This window comes from Bubalus kerabau, chromosome 17 (assembly GCF_029407905.1).
Source record: "Bubalus kerabau isolate K-KA32 ecotype Philippines breed swamp buffalo chromosome 17, PCC_UOA_SB_1v2, whole genome shotgun sequence".
NCBI lineage: Eukaryota > Metazoa > Chordata > Mammalia > Artiodactyla > Bovidae > Bubalus > Bubalus kerabau.
In genome coordinates this window covers 44,335,256-44,350,776 of record NC_073640.1, presented here as the reverse complement: position 1 = coordinate 44,350,776, position 15,521 = coordinate 44,335,256, and the positions used below count along the sequence as shown (strand labels likewise).

The following is a 15,521-nucleotide window of genomic DNA, read 5'->3' as shown; positions in this document are numbered from 1 at the left end:
GTGGCGGTGTGCCCGGCAGCCCCGCCTCTTCCATTCCGGTGTGCCTGGCAAAGAGATCCCGTCTACGAACACTTTTGATCCCCCACGGAAGGAGTCAAAGAAGGTGTCTGCCAGCTCGTCTGCCTCACCCTCAGACAAAGCCCTCTACATCATTGGCTTAAACCAGACCAGAACATTCCAGCACAAATTCTCTTTCCAAGTGGGCTCTAATTTGCTGTCAGAGTTGAAACCCCTGCAGGCACCTGTGGTAGCCAAGGCTTCCTTCAGAAACTTCAGTCCCACTGCAGGGTTATCCAGCTTTCCTCTCCTATGGGGGCTCAGGACCCTCAGATGTGAGCTTTCTTTCGTCTCCCTGAACCCCCATCCACCCCACACCTGTCAGTCTCCTCCAAACCTGTGGGCACTTCCTCCTCAATTTGCTGGTCCTGGGACTGATTCCATTATCGTGGGGACTCATCTGACAGCTGGAGGTCAAGGACAGGCTGTCAACCTCAGGGGTTGATCCAATAGAAGAACTTTCTCCCACAGAGACCCACAAACCCCATGGCTGAAATGGACCCCCGGTGTCCTCCAAGTGTACTTTGCAAAAACCAATATACAAAAATAAAAAATTTACAATATACAATTTGTAAAATTAAGGAGCTGAAGATTACTTAGGAAAGGGCCGATTTGCATTGCAAACGAACTTTCTGATTTATAGAGTCACCACGGGGTTCCTTATATGAGTCAATCTAAAATAGGATTCAGCTCATAGTGCGTCTAAAATGGGATTCAGTTGCCAAAATTCGATATACACACCATGTCCGCAACAGCCCCATCGCTACAGCCACAGGAAGAGTGAGGTACTCCAGCAGACTTGATTTTACTTTCTTCTCAAAAGGCTTTCCTGCTTGAGTATCTCCCTTCCCCTCACACTGGCCTTCCTTTGGTTTACTAATGTTACCCTTAGCCCTTGGGGATCGGAGTCCCTTTCACTCACAGCTCGGGGCTCTTTAGGGACTCCCCACCTTCAGCTAGGCACTGGGTCTTCACCACAAGGAGCTGCCCAAGTCCTCCTGCCTCGCACTATATCTGATATTTGGGGTGAAGTGATTGCCCATTTGCGGAGTATATTCAAGGCTTAAAATAAGTTAAAGAGCATAAAAATATTCTATTATTTGATGCGTTAGCTCCATTTCTAGTAATCTGCTCTAGAAAAATCATCTGAAATGTGTGAGCACAGGGGGATTAAAAGGGGCTACCTTCATGTCCAAAGACATCCCTTGCATTATATCTATAATATTAAAAAAAAAATAGGAAACCACGTAAATATTCAATAGGAGAAAGACCATAAAATCCCAAATAGGATATTTCATTACAACCATAAATTTGTACATATAAAGAGTTTTAATAATATGAGGAAATGTTCATATTACACGTGTATATTACATGCAAAGTCATATGTATGGTATGTTTATAGTTATGTAGAAGGCGGGCACAGGAAGAAACCCGAAAGGAAGTCAACTCAAATTGTGGCAGTCTTCATGCAGTGAGAAATGGCTGGGAAACATTCTTATTTTTCAATAATCAGACAAGAAAATGGTAAAAGTTGCTCTTATTTTTAGAAAACACAAGTTTATTTCTTTTATAAAAAAAGAAAGCATATTAGGTTAAAAGCAGTGAATTAAAAATAAGGTTCAAATTAACCTGGATATTTATTGTTAAAAACTAAAATTTATATTAATGTCAAAGATCTTAGTTCACTCACATTGTAAAATCCTTTATTTGAGTTATTTTATACTTGAAATGGGGCTTCCTTGGTGGCTTAGACGGTAAAGCGTCTGCCTGTAATGCAGGAGACCCAGGTTCAATCCCTGGGTTGGGAAGATCCCCTGGAGAAGGAAATGGCAACCCACTCCAGTTCTCTTGCCTGGAAAATCCCATGGACAGAGGAGCCTGGTAGGCTACAGTCCATGGGTCACAGAGAGTCAGACACGACTGAGTGATTTTCACTTTCATACTTGAAATGGGATTCCCTGGTAAAGAATCCGCCCGCCATGCAGAATACCTGGGTTCAATCCCTGGGTTGGGAAGATTCCCCTGGAGAAGGGCATGGCAACCCTCTCCAGTATTCTTGCCTGGAGACTCCTCATGGACAGAGGAGCCTGGCGGGCTACAGTCCATGGGGTCGCAGAGTCAGACATGACTGAGCAACTAAGCACAGACTTGAAATGTCATCAAGCCCTATGTGCAGGCAGGTCCCAGCTGCCAGCGCAGAGGTAACTAACCCAGACTAAAGCTGGGACAGGAGCCGTACGTGCATGGGAACCTGTGCAGCCTCACAGGGCTGTAAGGTTTCCAGAGCGCTGCCTCTGTGCTGTTGATAGGGTCACAGTACCCGACCCGAGCAGGTAAACAACATGCCCTCAATGGTGGGGCTGTGACGGACATTATCCTGTCTCTCCCACATGACCAAGCACAAGGTCTGGTAAAAAGTAGCATCTCTACAAATGCTACACAGGAAATGAGTGTCTCTGAGCATGCCTTTTGTGCTTTTGCCCAGAATAACTACCAATCCTGCTATTTCTCTGTGTTTCCATGTGCAGGGCCTGCACAGAGATGGGGATTCAGTGAACCTCCCTACCAGGCAGGTGGGTAGCGTGGAGCAGGTGGGAATCTCTTGGGCTGAGAACAAAGACAGACTGGATTTGGATCTTGGCCCTGATTCTTCCTAGGAATAAACTCATTATGCCTCGATTTGCCAATCCTTAGAACTGGGAAAAATAATCTTATTCCCCAGGGATTTGGTTGTGCTGAATCAGGGACAGAGATATAAGTCTTTTTTTAAAGGCTGAAACAGTGCTGATGGCCGAACAGAAAAATATATATATATGTTTTCAGTTAATTAAGATGTTATTTTATTTCTATTTCTGGCTATGGCAAAAGACTTGTATCTAATCAACTGTTCTAATGAGAATAAATAGAAAAACTGCATCAAAAATTGTGTGTGTGTGTGTGTGTAAATTATTTTTAGGCATAAGAGGGTTATCAAAGAATCCAGGACTTGAGGGGCCCAGATTCTAGCAAGACGGGGATAGGAGAGCAGGGCCTGTTTCTGGCATGCTTTTCCCCTGCAGGTAGCTGTGAATTTACAAGTGGCAGCTGAGACACTGAGAAGCTAAGCAGAGGTTTCCAAAGGACCAAAGAGACAATCGGTAGAATCTAGGGCCTGTAAAGTTAGAAGTTACCTGGTAAATACCCAGGGCTTGCAGTTATGACCCCAGCTGGGACATGCTTAGGAGTAAGGGCAGATGGAAAATAAACACACCCGGTTTGATCTTCCCCTTGACAAAAGGCCTACTGGAAACGTAAATCTGGCCTAGAAGGCTGCAACATCGTCTATGGCTGTGCTTTCCAATATGGTGGTCAGAAGCCACAGGTGGCTTCTGAGCACTTGGGTTGTGACTTTGTCAGAACTGAGATGTACTGTGAGTATAAAATACTCACTGCATTTCCAGGACTTAGTAAAAAATCAGAAAATATAAATATTTTTATATCAGTTACATTTTCAGGTATATTTTGGACATCTAATAGTAAATAAAATATATTATTAAAACTAATCCACCAGCTTCTTTGTACTTCTTTAATGTAATTACTATAAAATTTAATATTACATATACGGCTCACATTCTCTTCTTATATGACAGTGACAATCTAGAGGCTAAAATTACCTCAAATTTTTAAATACGATGTTTGATATTCAATAAAAAATTACCAGGCACACCATGAAATAAGACCAAATGAATGCAAATAAGAATCGAAAAGTGAGACAATAGGTAATAGAAACAGACCCACACAAGATACAGCCATTAAGTTAGAGACTTGACAGATTTTGAAATAATAGTAATTAATAAATTTAAGAAAATAGATGACAAGGTGACGAATTTCAGCAGAAAATTGGAATCTATAAAAGAAATCAACTGGAAATTTTAGAATTAAAAATACACTCTGCTGTGCTGTGCCCAGTCGCTCAGTCATGTCTGACTCTTTGCAACCCCAGGCACTGCAGCCTGCCAGGCTCCTCTGTCCTTGGGGATTTTTCAGGCAAGAATACTGGTGTGGGTTGCCATATCCTCCTCCAGGAGACCTTCCCAACCCAGGGATCGAACCCAGGTCTCTCTGAAATTAAAAGCTAGTCAGGTAGTTTTGACATACCTGAATAAAGAATTCATTAACTGGAAGAAGATTTCATTTGCAAAGTACATGTGTGCCCTGCTCTTAACCCTAAAGACATTTAAGTTTTGCACTTGCGATAGTCTGCCTTATGGCTACCTTCCAATTCCTGAGGAGTCTGCAAGATCTCCTTCCCAGAGAGTCAGAGGGCTGAGTGGTATTGGATGTCAGAACCTTAAAGGCCATCATGACAGGCGCAGGAGGCATGCTAAACGGAGCAGAGGTCTGGGTCAGGGTACAGGCCTTAGACAGAACCGGCCACACTGGACAGGAGGGTCAGGCCCTCCATCAAGTTTGGCCTTGGTATTCCCCAGAGGTCAGGAGCCACGTCAACAGGATAGCTCTGCAGCCCCACAGGGTTTTCTGACTGTAACATTCCGGGAAGAGCCTTCAGGGCTTGGCTGGTCCACTTCTGGGTGGTCCACGAGGAAGTCACCGGATGTTTATGCTGTGCTGTGATGTCCTAAACAAACAGCAGAAGAGAGAAGGACAGACGGAGGAGGCTGGCCATTCTGTCCACACAGCAGTGGCCTTGCACAGGACTTCTGGAAATACCTTGCTGCTCTGTCTAACCCTCATCACAAAGAAAGACACAGCCCTCCTCAGAAGAGTAGTGTGAGAGACTACCGCTGCTGCTGCTGCTGCTGCTGCTGCTAAGTCGCTTCAGTCATGTCCGACTCTGTGCGACCCCATGGACTGCAGCCTACCAGGCTCCTCCATCCATGGGATTTTCCGGGCAAATCCTGGAAAATCTACTACAGGCTTCATCAATTTTAGGTACAAGAAGGGTCACTGAAAGTGGACACTAATCTGCTCTCACCAAGCATCTGGAAGGAAAAAAGGGCCTAAAATTCTAGAAAAAAAGAGATTTTACTTTGGATTCTAAGAAGAGCTTCTTGATAATCAAGTGAGCAGGATGTTAAAATTTGTGTTTCTTCTGCTCTTTAAATGGATGCTCCAAAGGACTACCCATAAAACGACAGGGATTAACACTCGCTTTAACCAAAGTGAGATGCCAGCTGGCAAGGAAGTGTCCAGACTCCCAAACTAGCCCCCAACTTGAGGTTCTAGAAGGACTGACTTAGAAAAGGCAGGGATCTGTACAGTAGAGTAGCTCTTCAGGGTGAGTTGACGGTATGCCGTGGTCATCAGCCCTCCTTCCATGAGGAGGGACAATGGCTTCTTCCCCCTTCAGGCTTAGTGAATGGAGACTCAAAATGAGCCTGTCCCATGTTCTTTGGCATCAGTGGGACACAAGGTCATTGTAGGACCCAGTTTACCAAAGTCATAAGGCTGGTGGCTGCAGGGATGGCAGGCCAAGGGGAGGAGCCATGTGGGGAGTGGTTCTACTTCCAGAGGAATTGGGAACAAATGAAAAGTGTTTCTCAAGGTCCAGATGTGGGTCACTATTGAAGGGAACCCCTGCATAAATCCACAGCAAAAGACTTGGCCCCAGAGGCCACTGGAAGGACAAAACCACCTCCATAGGAAGAGACTGGATGTTCACTATGGAACGCAGTGTCTGAGAGGCTGGCACCCAGCAGAGAGACCATTCTAAAACTGTAGGTGGGGGCACCCTGAAGATGCAAGGCAGTCTGTAGAGAACTCCAAAAAACATCCAGCCCAGAGGAAAATACCTGCTGCGGCCATACAGCCAGCCCTGACTTCTCCTAGATTTCATCCTGGGTAGGTGGGGGAAAGCTAACTCCACAAAATAGGTTTAAATAAGGAGAAAGAATAATGTCATTCATTGCTTCCACCTAGCAGACTTTTCTCTTTAAGTACAGAGATGATCAAGAAATCTGCTGGTCAGTAAAGAAAGTCCACTCCTTGCTGGAAGGACGTGCAGAATCATCACCCTTTAACAAGGTTTATCCATAAAGAGATGAAGACCCAAGGAGGAGGGAGCCGGTTCTGAGGCATAGTGGTTCCTGGGAAGCCATCTGGTCCTGCCTCCACCAGCGAAAGATGGCAGCCCATCACAGACTCAGCAGATAGGGCCCCAACTCTCGCCTTCTCTGAGTCTCAGTGACCCAGATGATCTCATTTCCTTCATCACTAAAATGATGGTGACCAGACCCACAACTCCTATGAGGCCGGCCATCATTCTGAGCTACCCCACTGAGCAACAGTCCAAAGGCTCGAGGTACCGGAGTGCGCGAATGCACTTTAGCTGGGCTGTTCGTCTTCTCTCAGGAGCCCCTCCAGAAACTGTGGCAGCCACTGGCACCTTGCAGCTCACGTGTGGCCCACAGGAAGGCTGCACCCATCATCTGGGTTGCCCAGAGTGAGCCTGAAGCTGCCAGCTCAGTAAGCACCACATGGCAGGGAGCTGGGTTTCCAGCAGGCAGAGAGGAGGTAAGCTCTTGCTGCAGTGTCCTGCTGTGTTCGGAAACCCCATCCAAGAGGCAGCGTATGGATCTGTGTATGGATCTGCTGTCGCGTAATGAAATGGTAATGGGAGGCAGTCCGGAGCGCCTCTCCACGCAGCCACCAACGGATGCCATCCACAAGGAGGGCAGCTGCTCCTCCAATCTGCCTGCTTTTTCAAGTCAACTCTCTCTTTGGAGACCAAGGACACCCTCGGCCACACCCAGGAGCTCTCATCGCCTCAGAGGACCATCTGCACTCAGACACTGCCCCCAACACTCGGGGTGCTCCTTGCTCCCAGCCGGAGCCCCTGGCAGCTGAGACCCCCATCCGCGTGGAAGGAGAGGGTGGTTTCCAGCCCAAGCAGGGGGCCATCTTGGACAGCAGTTGTACCAGTGCCCAGGGCCCTGAACTGCACACTCTCCCTCCCTTTGTTAAGATAATAATAAACACAAAGCAGCAACAACAAAAGCCAAATAAATGATAAGCTCCGAAAAGAGCGGATGGGACTGTCATCTTTTCCAGATACCTGTTCACCACAGCAGATGCCCTGTGCCAATGCTGAACCATCTCCAATACACACCATATGCCTGTTTCTTTACTTAGTCTTGTTTGGGATGGGAATCCTTCAGAGAATGGAAGGTCCCCGCGTGTTTGGCAAGCCAGACAAGGACACCAGCCGAATGTGCACAGGGATGCTGTGTCCCTGAATGCGCGTGCAAACACACACACACACACACACACACACACTGTGTTCTTTTCCAGACCATTTTTTAACATTGTTCATCAATTGCTTTTTTTGTGAACAATAACCAAATTAAAACAAACTCAGTGCTAAGAAAACAGAGCAAATGAAGACTGACTTAATCACTTTTGCTCGAATCATCTAAAATTTCGGCCAAGAATTCAGTCAGACACGTGCACCAGGTACAGAAACACCCACACTTAATCTGCTTGCTTCTGAGATTGGACCAGAAGGGGCTTTGGATACACGGAGATGGTGAGCTACGCTCCCAAAATGGGAATCCTGTCCCCTTTGCGGTCGGATTGTTTGAGTCCTGGCCTCATTCACACACACAGATGCACATCCACTAGCATTAGCGGAGGGAACCGCAGCTGGGACAAATACAAACCAACAGGAAATCAATGGTGTTTCATCATCACGGGCCCTGGGCTATTCCGGTTGTCAGCAGGGGATCCGCTTGTCTGCCACTGGCCCTGGTGCCTGGGAGACCCTCCTTGGCTAATGCCTTTCGGGTGTCCAAGAGGGGCCACCCTGACCGGGGGTATGGTGGAGGCTGGCTGATGCCCGTGATGGGGAGTAAGTGGCTGCCCCAGGAAATGGTCCCTCCTTTCCCCCAGGAAATGAGGAAGCTGGAAGCACGGCGAGAACCTCTCAAGGGTAATCGCTTTTCCTGACTGGTATCTTAAGCTTGTCAAGTTCTTAGCCAGAGCTTTCCTAGGCGAGTTTGGGAGAAGCATATGGTACTCGCCCAGTCCATATGACTGGCTGAGCGTCGACCACTACTGTTGATACAATATATCACTTTTTCCTCAATATTATGACAGCATTTGTCAATGAAAATTAAATTACTGTCAAACTTATCCTGCTAACTTACGGCACAACCACCAGAGAAAGCCAGCACCGCGCCTTAAGCCAATGGGACCTCATCGCTATGCTCAACCAAGACGTGGGAGAAAAAGATGTTTGAGACTCTGATGCCAGTATGGGTGGAGTGCCAAGCTGGCACGGGGATAAAATAGAATTGACCTTCCTGCAGTCTCCACTCCTGGGAAGGGGCTATGCCGGGGGGCCGGGGGGGCGGTTAGGAGCAAGGGAGTGTCAGCACGGGCACGTGAGCAAAGGACGGTGGTACTTTATGAGGGAAATACCACCACATGTTACACGCATGTGCCAGTTAAAAGGGGCGAAAAGATTACATCTCTAAAATAAAAGATCCTTGGGGTGTGTTTAAAATCTACTATTGACATACTGAAGCCATCATATGGAAACATTTAAAAGCTAGATTATGCCTGAAACTAACATCAGCTTCTTCTTTACCTTTGAACAATGTCAGTTTTCAGCTCAGTATTGAAAATGGAAGATCTTCCCTCTGTATTTCCCCACTAAGGAAGTGAATTAATTGTGAAATTTTAAGAGTTTCCAAAAATTCACCCTTAGAATCAATTATTTTTCCCTTTGATCATCTTGTTGGAAAGTGTTTGGAAGCAAAGGGCTGGCTGGCAGAACAGCGCCAGGTGATAGTTGGGGGCCGTCCAGGAATCACAGTGCTTGTGACATGGGGGAGCTAGCCTTTCATTTTCAGTTCTCTCTCTGTCTCCACCTCTCTCCCCTCCCTACCACCATCCTACCCTCCACCCCATGCACTCAACTTCCCTATCTTCTGAAGAAAATACCTTGGGACTGAGACCAGCGGATCGAGCCCGACTGAGATTTTTGACTTCTTTGTTTTTTTCTCTGTGTCTTTCAAGAACAAAGTCTCACACTAATTTCAGCAAGTGGGCCCTGCAGCAACTGATTGTTACAATTAGCATTGCCAAAGCTCACTGGAAGGAGTGAACACCCATAGACGGGGGCCTGGGCAGGGCTTCTTATTTTCAAAGAATCATGTCTTCCTGCAAGAACATTCCAGAGTAATGCCCATGGCTAATCTAGAAAGAGGAATAGAAAGATGCATCCCCAACAAGTATTAGGACATCACTGTCATCTTTTCGATCACACTAAGCAATTAACAACCAGAAAAAAAGGAAACAATTTCCAAAAAACTACCACTCACTGTTTAAATATTTCAAACAGAGGCTCATTCTCTTCTCTGTAAGGTTTCCCAAGACCTTTCACCTCCAACCCTCTCCAAGAGGGAAGCCTGTAAATGCAGAGCCCATGGGCTCCGGAACCCCCGAGGACAGGCCCCCTGGTTGTTTGGGGAGGTGGCAGTTGGGGCCATGTTTTACAAGCCCAAAGAGCCAAGGAAAGCTCCCCTTCTCACAGGGAGTCTCCAGCTATCAGCTGAGCCCTCAGTGGCTCAGAAAAGGCAATGTTCCCTCTTGAAGAGAATCGCACCCCATTATTCCTTGAGTGCTATGCCTTGTTTCCAACAATGTGGACACCCGTGCAGCTCTCAGGATACCCGGGTCGGCAATGCAGAAGGAAGCAATTTAGACAGCAGGTCTGGGGCCTTCTCCCCAGCACCCCTCATCTATGGCCACAGTGAATCACCCTTAAAACAGCCACAGTTCACTCAAGACTAGCAGTGGCATTGGGAGCAACCCACTCTTTCTTTATTAAACAAATGTGGACACAGAGGAAGCCGATGGGGCTTTAGGCTCCTTTGTCCGTGGAATTCTCCAGGCAAGAATACCAGAGTGGGTTGCCATTTTCTTCTCCAGGGGATCTTCCCAACCCAGGGATTGAACCCACATCTCTTGCATCTCCTGCATTGGCAGGTGGGTTCTTCACCTCTAGCGCCACCTGGGAACCCCCTTCTTTACAGCAGGATCCAGATATTTGCAACTGGCTCTACCCAGCTGGGTAAAAGCGAACATCAAAGAACAGTCTTTTCTCTGCTGTCAAAAGCTCCAGCCTTTCACTGGAGTCATGTCCACAGACCCTGGCAGGTGGGGAAAGTCAGGTATGGAGGCTGGACCACAGGCTGCAGGATCTCAGCACAGCCGTGATAAACTCCCAGTGCCGACAGTCGGATTTCCAGCCCAAAACCATTCTCCCCAACACAAAGAGGGGCAGCCTGGCGGCGTAACAAAAGCCAGTGTGGGTGGCAAGGTGACTGCACATTTCAGCTTGAATGCTCCGGTGTGGGGCTTGCACCTGATCACCAGATGCTTCAAGCAGATGGCCAGGGAGGGGAGAGCCGGCTCCTGGTTGCTTCCGAGGGGCTCCAGGAGAACCAATCCAGAGAGCCGGCCGGGAGTGCCCGGCTGCCCAGCCCAGCCTCCGCTCCAGGAGCACTTGCAGGGCGGGAGCCTGAGCCTGTGCTTCCAGGAGAGGCTTCCAAATATCCAGCAGCACACCTCAAGTGAGGAGCTCAAATGGGGAGTGATGCTCGGCCAGGCCAGCAGGAGTTCTTTTGTCCATGGAAGCTTTTAGCTTTTAGGATTTCTTCTCTGGATGGTCTTCTGGAACGGGCCAGGCTGCATCTGTTATCTGATCCAGAAGGTCTCAGTAAATGTGATTCATTTGCAGATTAATTTTTCAGCAAGTGGCTGGGTGAGCAATAAAAAGGAGCCTCCCTGTGGTGCCTAGGCCAGCCTAACCTCCTGTCCTGGGAAGGGTTGCGCTGACCTTGGCCCGGTGGCGTGTCCTGACAATGACCTAGGAGGTGCTGGAAGGCGGGAGCAGCCCTCAGATAGGAGGAGCAGGCAGGAGGGAGGAAGCCTGTGCCAAGGAGAGCTTTCTGGAGAGCTGAGGGTTTTTCAAAGCTTCCTCTCAGCCGAAGCTGCTGGCAAGGTCTGTAGGCCTGGGCTGAAAGGGAGGCTGAGCCCCACTCTTGTTCCTGCCTGAGGTCTCCTTTCTCTTCCAGGAAACCCATGTCCTTGTGTGCCCAGGCACACAGCCATGCTAGGGCAGACATGCACACACTCACACACAGCTACACGCACACACACACAGGACACATCTTTGGGAACATGGATCTTAGCTGTTTTATTTACTCATGTATCCCCCATCTAGAAAGTGCCTGAGATATACTAGGTGCTCAATAAATCTTGTTCTATGAATAAATGCATGAATACATGAATGAATGAATGACTAAGATCTTTATTAACTCCATCCCCTTGTTTGTTTTCCTCACACATGCAACCGTATTTGAAATGACTTTGTTAACATGTTTATTTACAGGCTTATGGTCCATCTCCCTTCATTTGAATATAAGTTTCATTAGAGCAGAGCCCTTGTCTATCCAGGTCTCCTCGGAATGTCCTCTTCCCGGCCCAGTGCTGGCACTAGTAAGGATGCGGTATTTGCTGAATGAACAAGTGAATGAATGAAAGAGGCCACGTTTCAATCTCTCCCACCTGCTCAGCCCAGCTTGGGTAACAGCTGTAGCCCCAGGTGTTCTCAGGCAGGCCCACTGTGGGCCTCTCACACTCTGCCTCAAGAGATGAACTTGTAAGGACAATGACCCTCCACCCCAAAGTGCATTTCCCAAATCTGCTCTTCCTCACAGCTCAGGCTGAGCCAGGCTCTGCTCTCCTCCTTGGCCCAGTTCCTTGATGTCTGCACATTAACTGGTGTTCTCTCCAGTTCTGGACTGGGGCCGGGTTGCTCAGATCTGTTGGGTCCAGGCTGAGCAGGGCCTCTGTGCTCGGGTCACTGTGAGCTCCTGCACACGGGGACCTCTCATTCCCTTTGACCTTGGCATCTGCCCACCCAGCTCTTAGCTGGCTGATGAATGGCACAAGACTGCCCGATGGACAGAGAGGAACTCCCAGCAGATTCCAGGGCATAAGCAGGGCCAAAACCTAGGAGAGCGGCCTTGTTCGCCAGCTCTGCAATCATAGGCAAGTTACTCGGTCTCTCTGAGCTTCAGCCCTTCATTTATAAAACAGAGATAATAAGGGATGCCCACTTCTTAGGACTGTTGTAACTACTGGGAAGGTAAGCCCTGTCAAGTGCTCAGCACAGTGCCTGGCACGAGCAAGCACTTGTGAGAACTGCTCACACTCACCTGGTACCTCCCTGCGCTATGCTGTACATAGTCATTCAGTCCTGTCTGACTCTTTGCAACCCCATGGACTGTAACCCACCAGGCTCCTCTGTCCATGGGGATTCTCCAGGCTGGAATACTGGAGTGGGTTGCCAAGCCCTCCTCCAGGGAATCTTCCCAACCCAGGGACTGAACCCAGGTCTCCAGCATTGCAGGCAGATTCTTTACTGTCTGAGCCACCAGGGAAGCCCAAGAATACTGGAGTGGGTAGCCTATCCTTTCTCCAGGGGATCTTCCCAACCCAGGAATCAAACTGGGGTCTTCTGCATTGCAGGCGGATTCTTTACTACCTGAGCTACCAGGGAAGCCTCCCTGTGCCAGGCACTAAACACCACGCTCAGCAGCTTCAGGGGACCCAGTCTCCTCTCTTTCTCTGATAACGACCCCTCCCACAGGTAGGTGCTCAAAGTGACTCTTGGATGGATGAGAGCTGTGTGCTGTCCTGTTCTCCATGTCCTCAGGGCAGGTGGGTGCAGTTGTGGTCTCTGAGGGTTCAAGAGTGCAGGAATGGGGGGAGGGGGCAGCACTTGGGTGAGGAGGAGGCCTCGGAGGCCCCTGGGGTGGTGGCAGAGCTTCTGGGCCAGCGCCGTAACAGGCGGCTGTGACTGGTGGCAGACCCCCCGGGCCCCAGGCTCTCCCACAAAGGCAAGGATTAGCCCTGCTGCCCTGGCCAGCGGCCAGCTCAGATCATTTCATTTGGCCTACTTAGCCTTCCCCAGGGGTGCGGGGAGGAGATGATTCATCACTGTCTGGGGCACCCTCGTGCAGAGAGCCTTCCACCCAAGGGGGGCTGTGAACCTGTCAGTCTGCGTGACATGACAGCCACAGTCCCCAGGCCCTCCATGCAGGAAGCCAAGGCAGGCAGGGTGACACTGGTTTGGGGTAGAGGTAATGATGGCCACTCAGAAAACCAGCAGTGAAGGCAGGAATTTGCACTTCCTGCAGCATATCTCAACCTCCTGGCCAGGGAGCGAGTCATGTCTATGCAATAAGACTCCCACACCACCGGCTCTCCTCCCATGCCTTCCACCTGTCTCTGACAGGGCTGCTGCGAGAGGAGCAAAGCAGAAGCCCAGTTGTCAACTCAGGTCTTGGACAGCTCAGAGCTTCCCGGAACCTGACAGCTCAAAGGATTGCAGACACCCTCCATGTGGTACACAAGGCTTGAAAGGCAGCCTTTAAGGAAGAAGGCGCTGCTACAGCCCAGAGAGGTGAAGTAACCTGTCAAAGATCACACAGCAAAATGGAGGTGGACTGGGATCCAGTTCTCTTGTCCTCCAGCCTGGAACCTTGCTACATATGTCCCTCGCTCACCTGGAATCTATCCCTAGAAGCACAGATTGGTCAGAAGAGCTTACAGGGAGTTAGGTAGGGGAGAGGCCGAGGGCACCCAGGACCTGTCTCATGGGGGCGCAGCGAGGGCCCCCATGAGGATGAAAGCCCTAGCTGATCCTCCAACACTCGCGGGCCCAACACTTCCACGAATTAGCACCAGCCTGATTATGTTGTCTCCCTTCCCATATTTCAAGAGTTTGGCTGATTCTTTAAATATCCACGGTCGGATTTCACAAAAGAAGGATGCGGAGAAGGGAGGCCGCGAAGGTGAAGCTTCAGGCTGCAGAGCCGGTGGGGGACCCGGAGGCGGCGCGGGCTGGGCGGCGGAGCTGGCGCGCAGCGTCCGCGCACATCCGCCGGCGTTCCCTTCCCTTCTGCACAAGTAATTAAGAAACACCTGTGTTTCTCCGTCAGGCTGCACGTTTGGGGAGCGTCCCCACCCCCGGCGCGTGTCGGGGCCCGGCCCCCCCACGCCCACAGGGCAGCCCACGGCCTCCGTCCGGCATCCCCGAGGGGGACGCGAGAGGCCTGGGGGCCCCAACTCCACGGAACCTGCCTCAAAATGGCTGAAGCCCCTCCGCCCCCCAGAACTTTGAAATCAGGATCGACTTCTCGACGGGCCTCCTTGCCAACACTCACGCCCATGCCAGCTTTCTCACAAACGAACAGCTTGTATCCCCATGAAAATCAATGGATGGAACAAATTGTATTAAATTATGTAAAATGATACTAAAGAGCACATTCTACCAGTGAAAAGAAAAAAAAAAAATAGTAACCCCCCAGAAAATCTTATTTTAATAAATCTGGCAAAATTAGAGAAGAGAATTTGCAGGAAAAAATGCTGAATTTTTATGACACTTAAAGACACATCTCTTGGCCATAAGCAGAGACGCAGGATTTATCCCCGCATAGGTCAGCCAGCCATAATTCTTTTGTGTGTCTGACACCTGTGAGTTATTTAGCCCCCCTGTGCGCCAGCCAGAGATGTCTCCTGCCTGGCTCCCTCCGCGGACACCGGCCGCACTGGGCGGCACAAACAAGCAGGCATTTTCTGGAACCAAATTCCCTTCCCTTTCACATGGATTTTACCCACTCCCCCCCCCCCCCCCCCCGCCCCTCTTGGTAAATAACTGTAATTAGCATTGAACTTGCAGTATAACCTCTTGCCTATATGCGGAAAAAAGCATTTAAAAATATTTTAGCCACTTCCACCCTTTCAGTTTCCTAGCACAGCTGCCATTCTTTAAAAAAAAAAAAAAAATCAAGAATGTCCTAAGACATGGCAGTTTAATAGGTCAGGAGACCCTCCTCAGCCCGTTCCCTTTCAGCTCCCACTCTCAGAAGGTCATGCCAGTCTCCAGCACACGGGCTTGCAGCACTGCCAGGGCGCAGAAACAATCAGAACACAGGAAGAAGTCAGGTCCAGAGCACTTTATCATGCTTCTGTCTACAGTTTAAGTTGACTTGGCTGCTGCTGCTGCTGCTAAGTCCCTTCAGTCGTGTTCGACTCTGTGTGACCCCATAGACCGCAGCCCACCAGGCTCCCCCGTCCCTGGGATTCTCCAGGCAAGAACACTGGAGTGGGTTGCCATTTCCTTCTCCAATGCATGAAAGTGAAAAGTGAAAGTGAAGTCACTCAGTCGTGTCCAACTCCTAGCGACCCCATAGACTGCAGCCCACCAGGCTGCTCCGTCCATGGGATTTTCCAGTTGATTTGGGGAGCTCCCTAAATGTGCTACACTGGGGAGAAGGCGATTTTGAAACTTGTTGCCCCCACTTCTCAGCTATATGACCTAGAACAAATGTTTAAACCTGCCTGAGACTGTCTCCTCACTCATGCCAGCTGACCAGTTCTTATGATTA

The 15,521-nt window shown here is 49.3% G+C and overlaps 1 non-coding gene across 1 annotated transcript; it reads left to right on the top strand.

Annotated features, from left to right (window-relative positions):
* Window positions 1–1,793: 1,793 nt before the first annotated feature.
* On the top strand, window positions 1,794–1,865 carry TRNAY-GUA (transfer RNA tyrosine (anticodon GUA)). The gene has a single exon. It is a non-coding gene; the product is annotated as a tRNA-Tyr (tRNA).
* The last annotated feature ends 13,656 nt before the right edge of the window (window positions 1,866–15,521 follow it).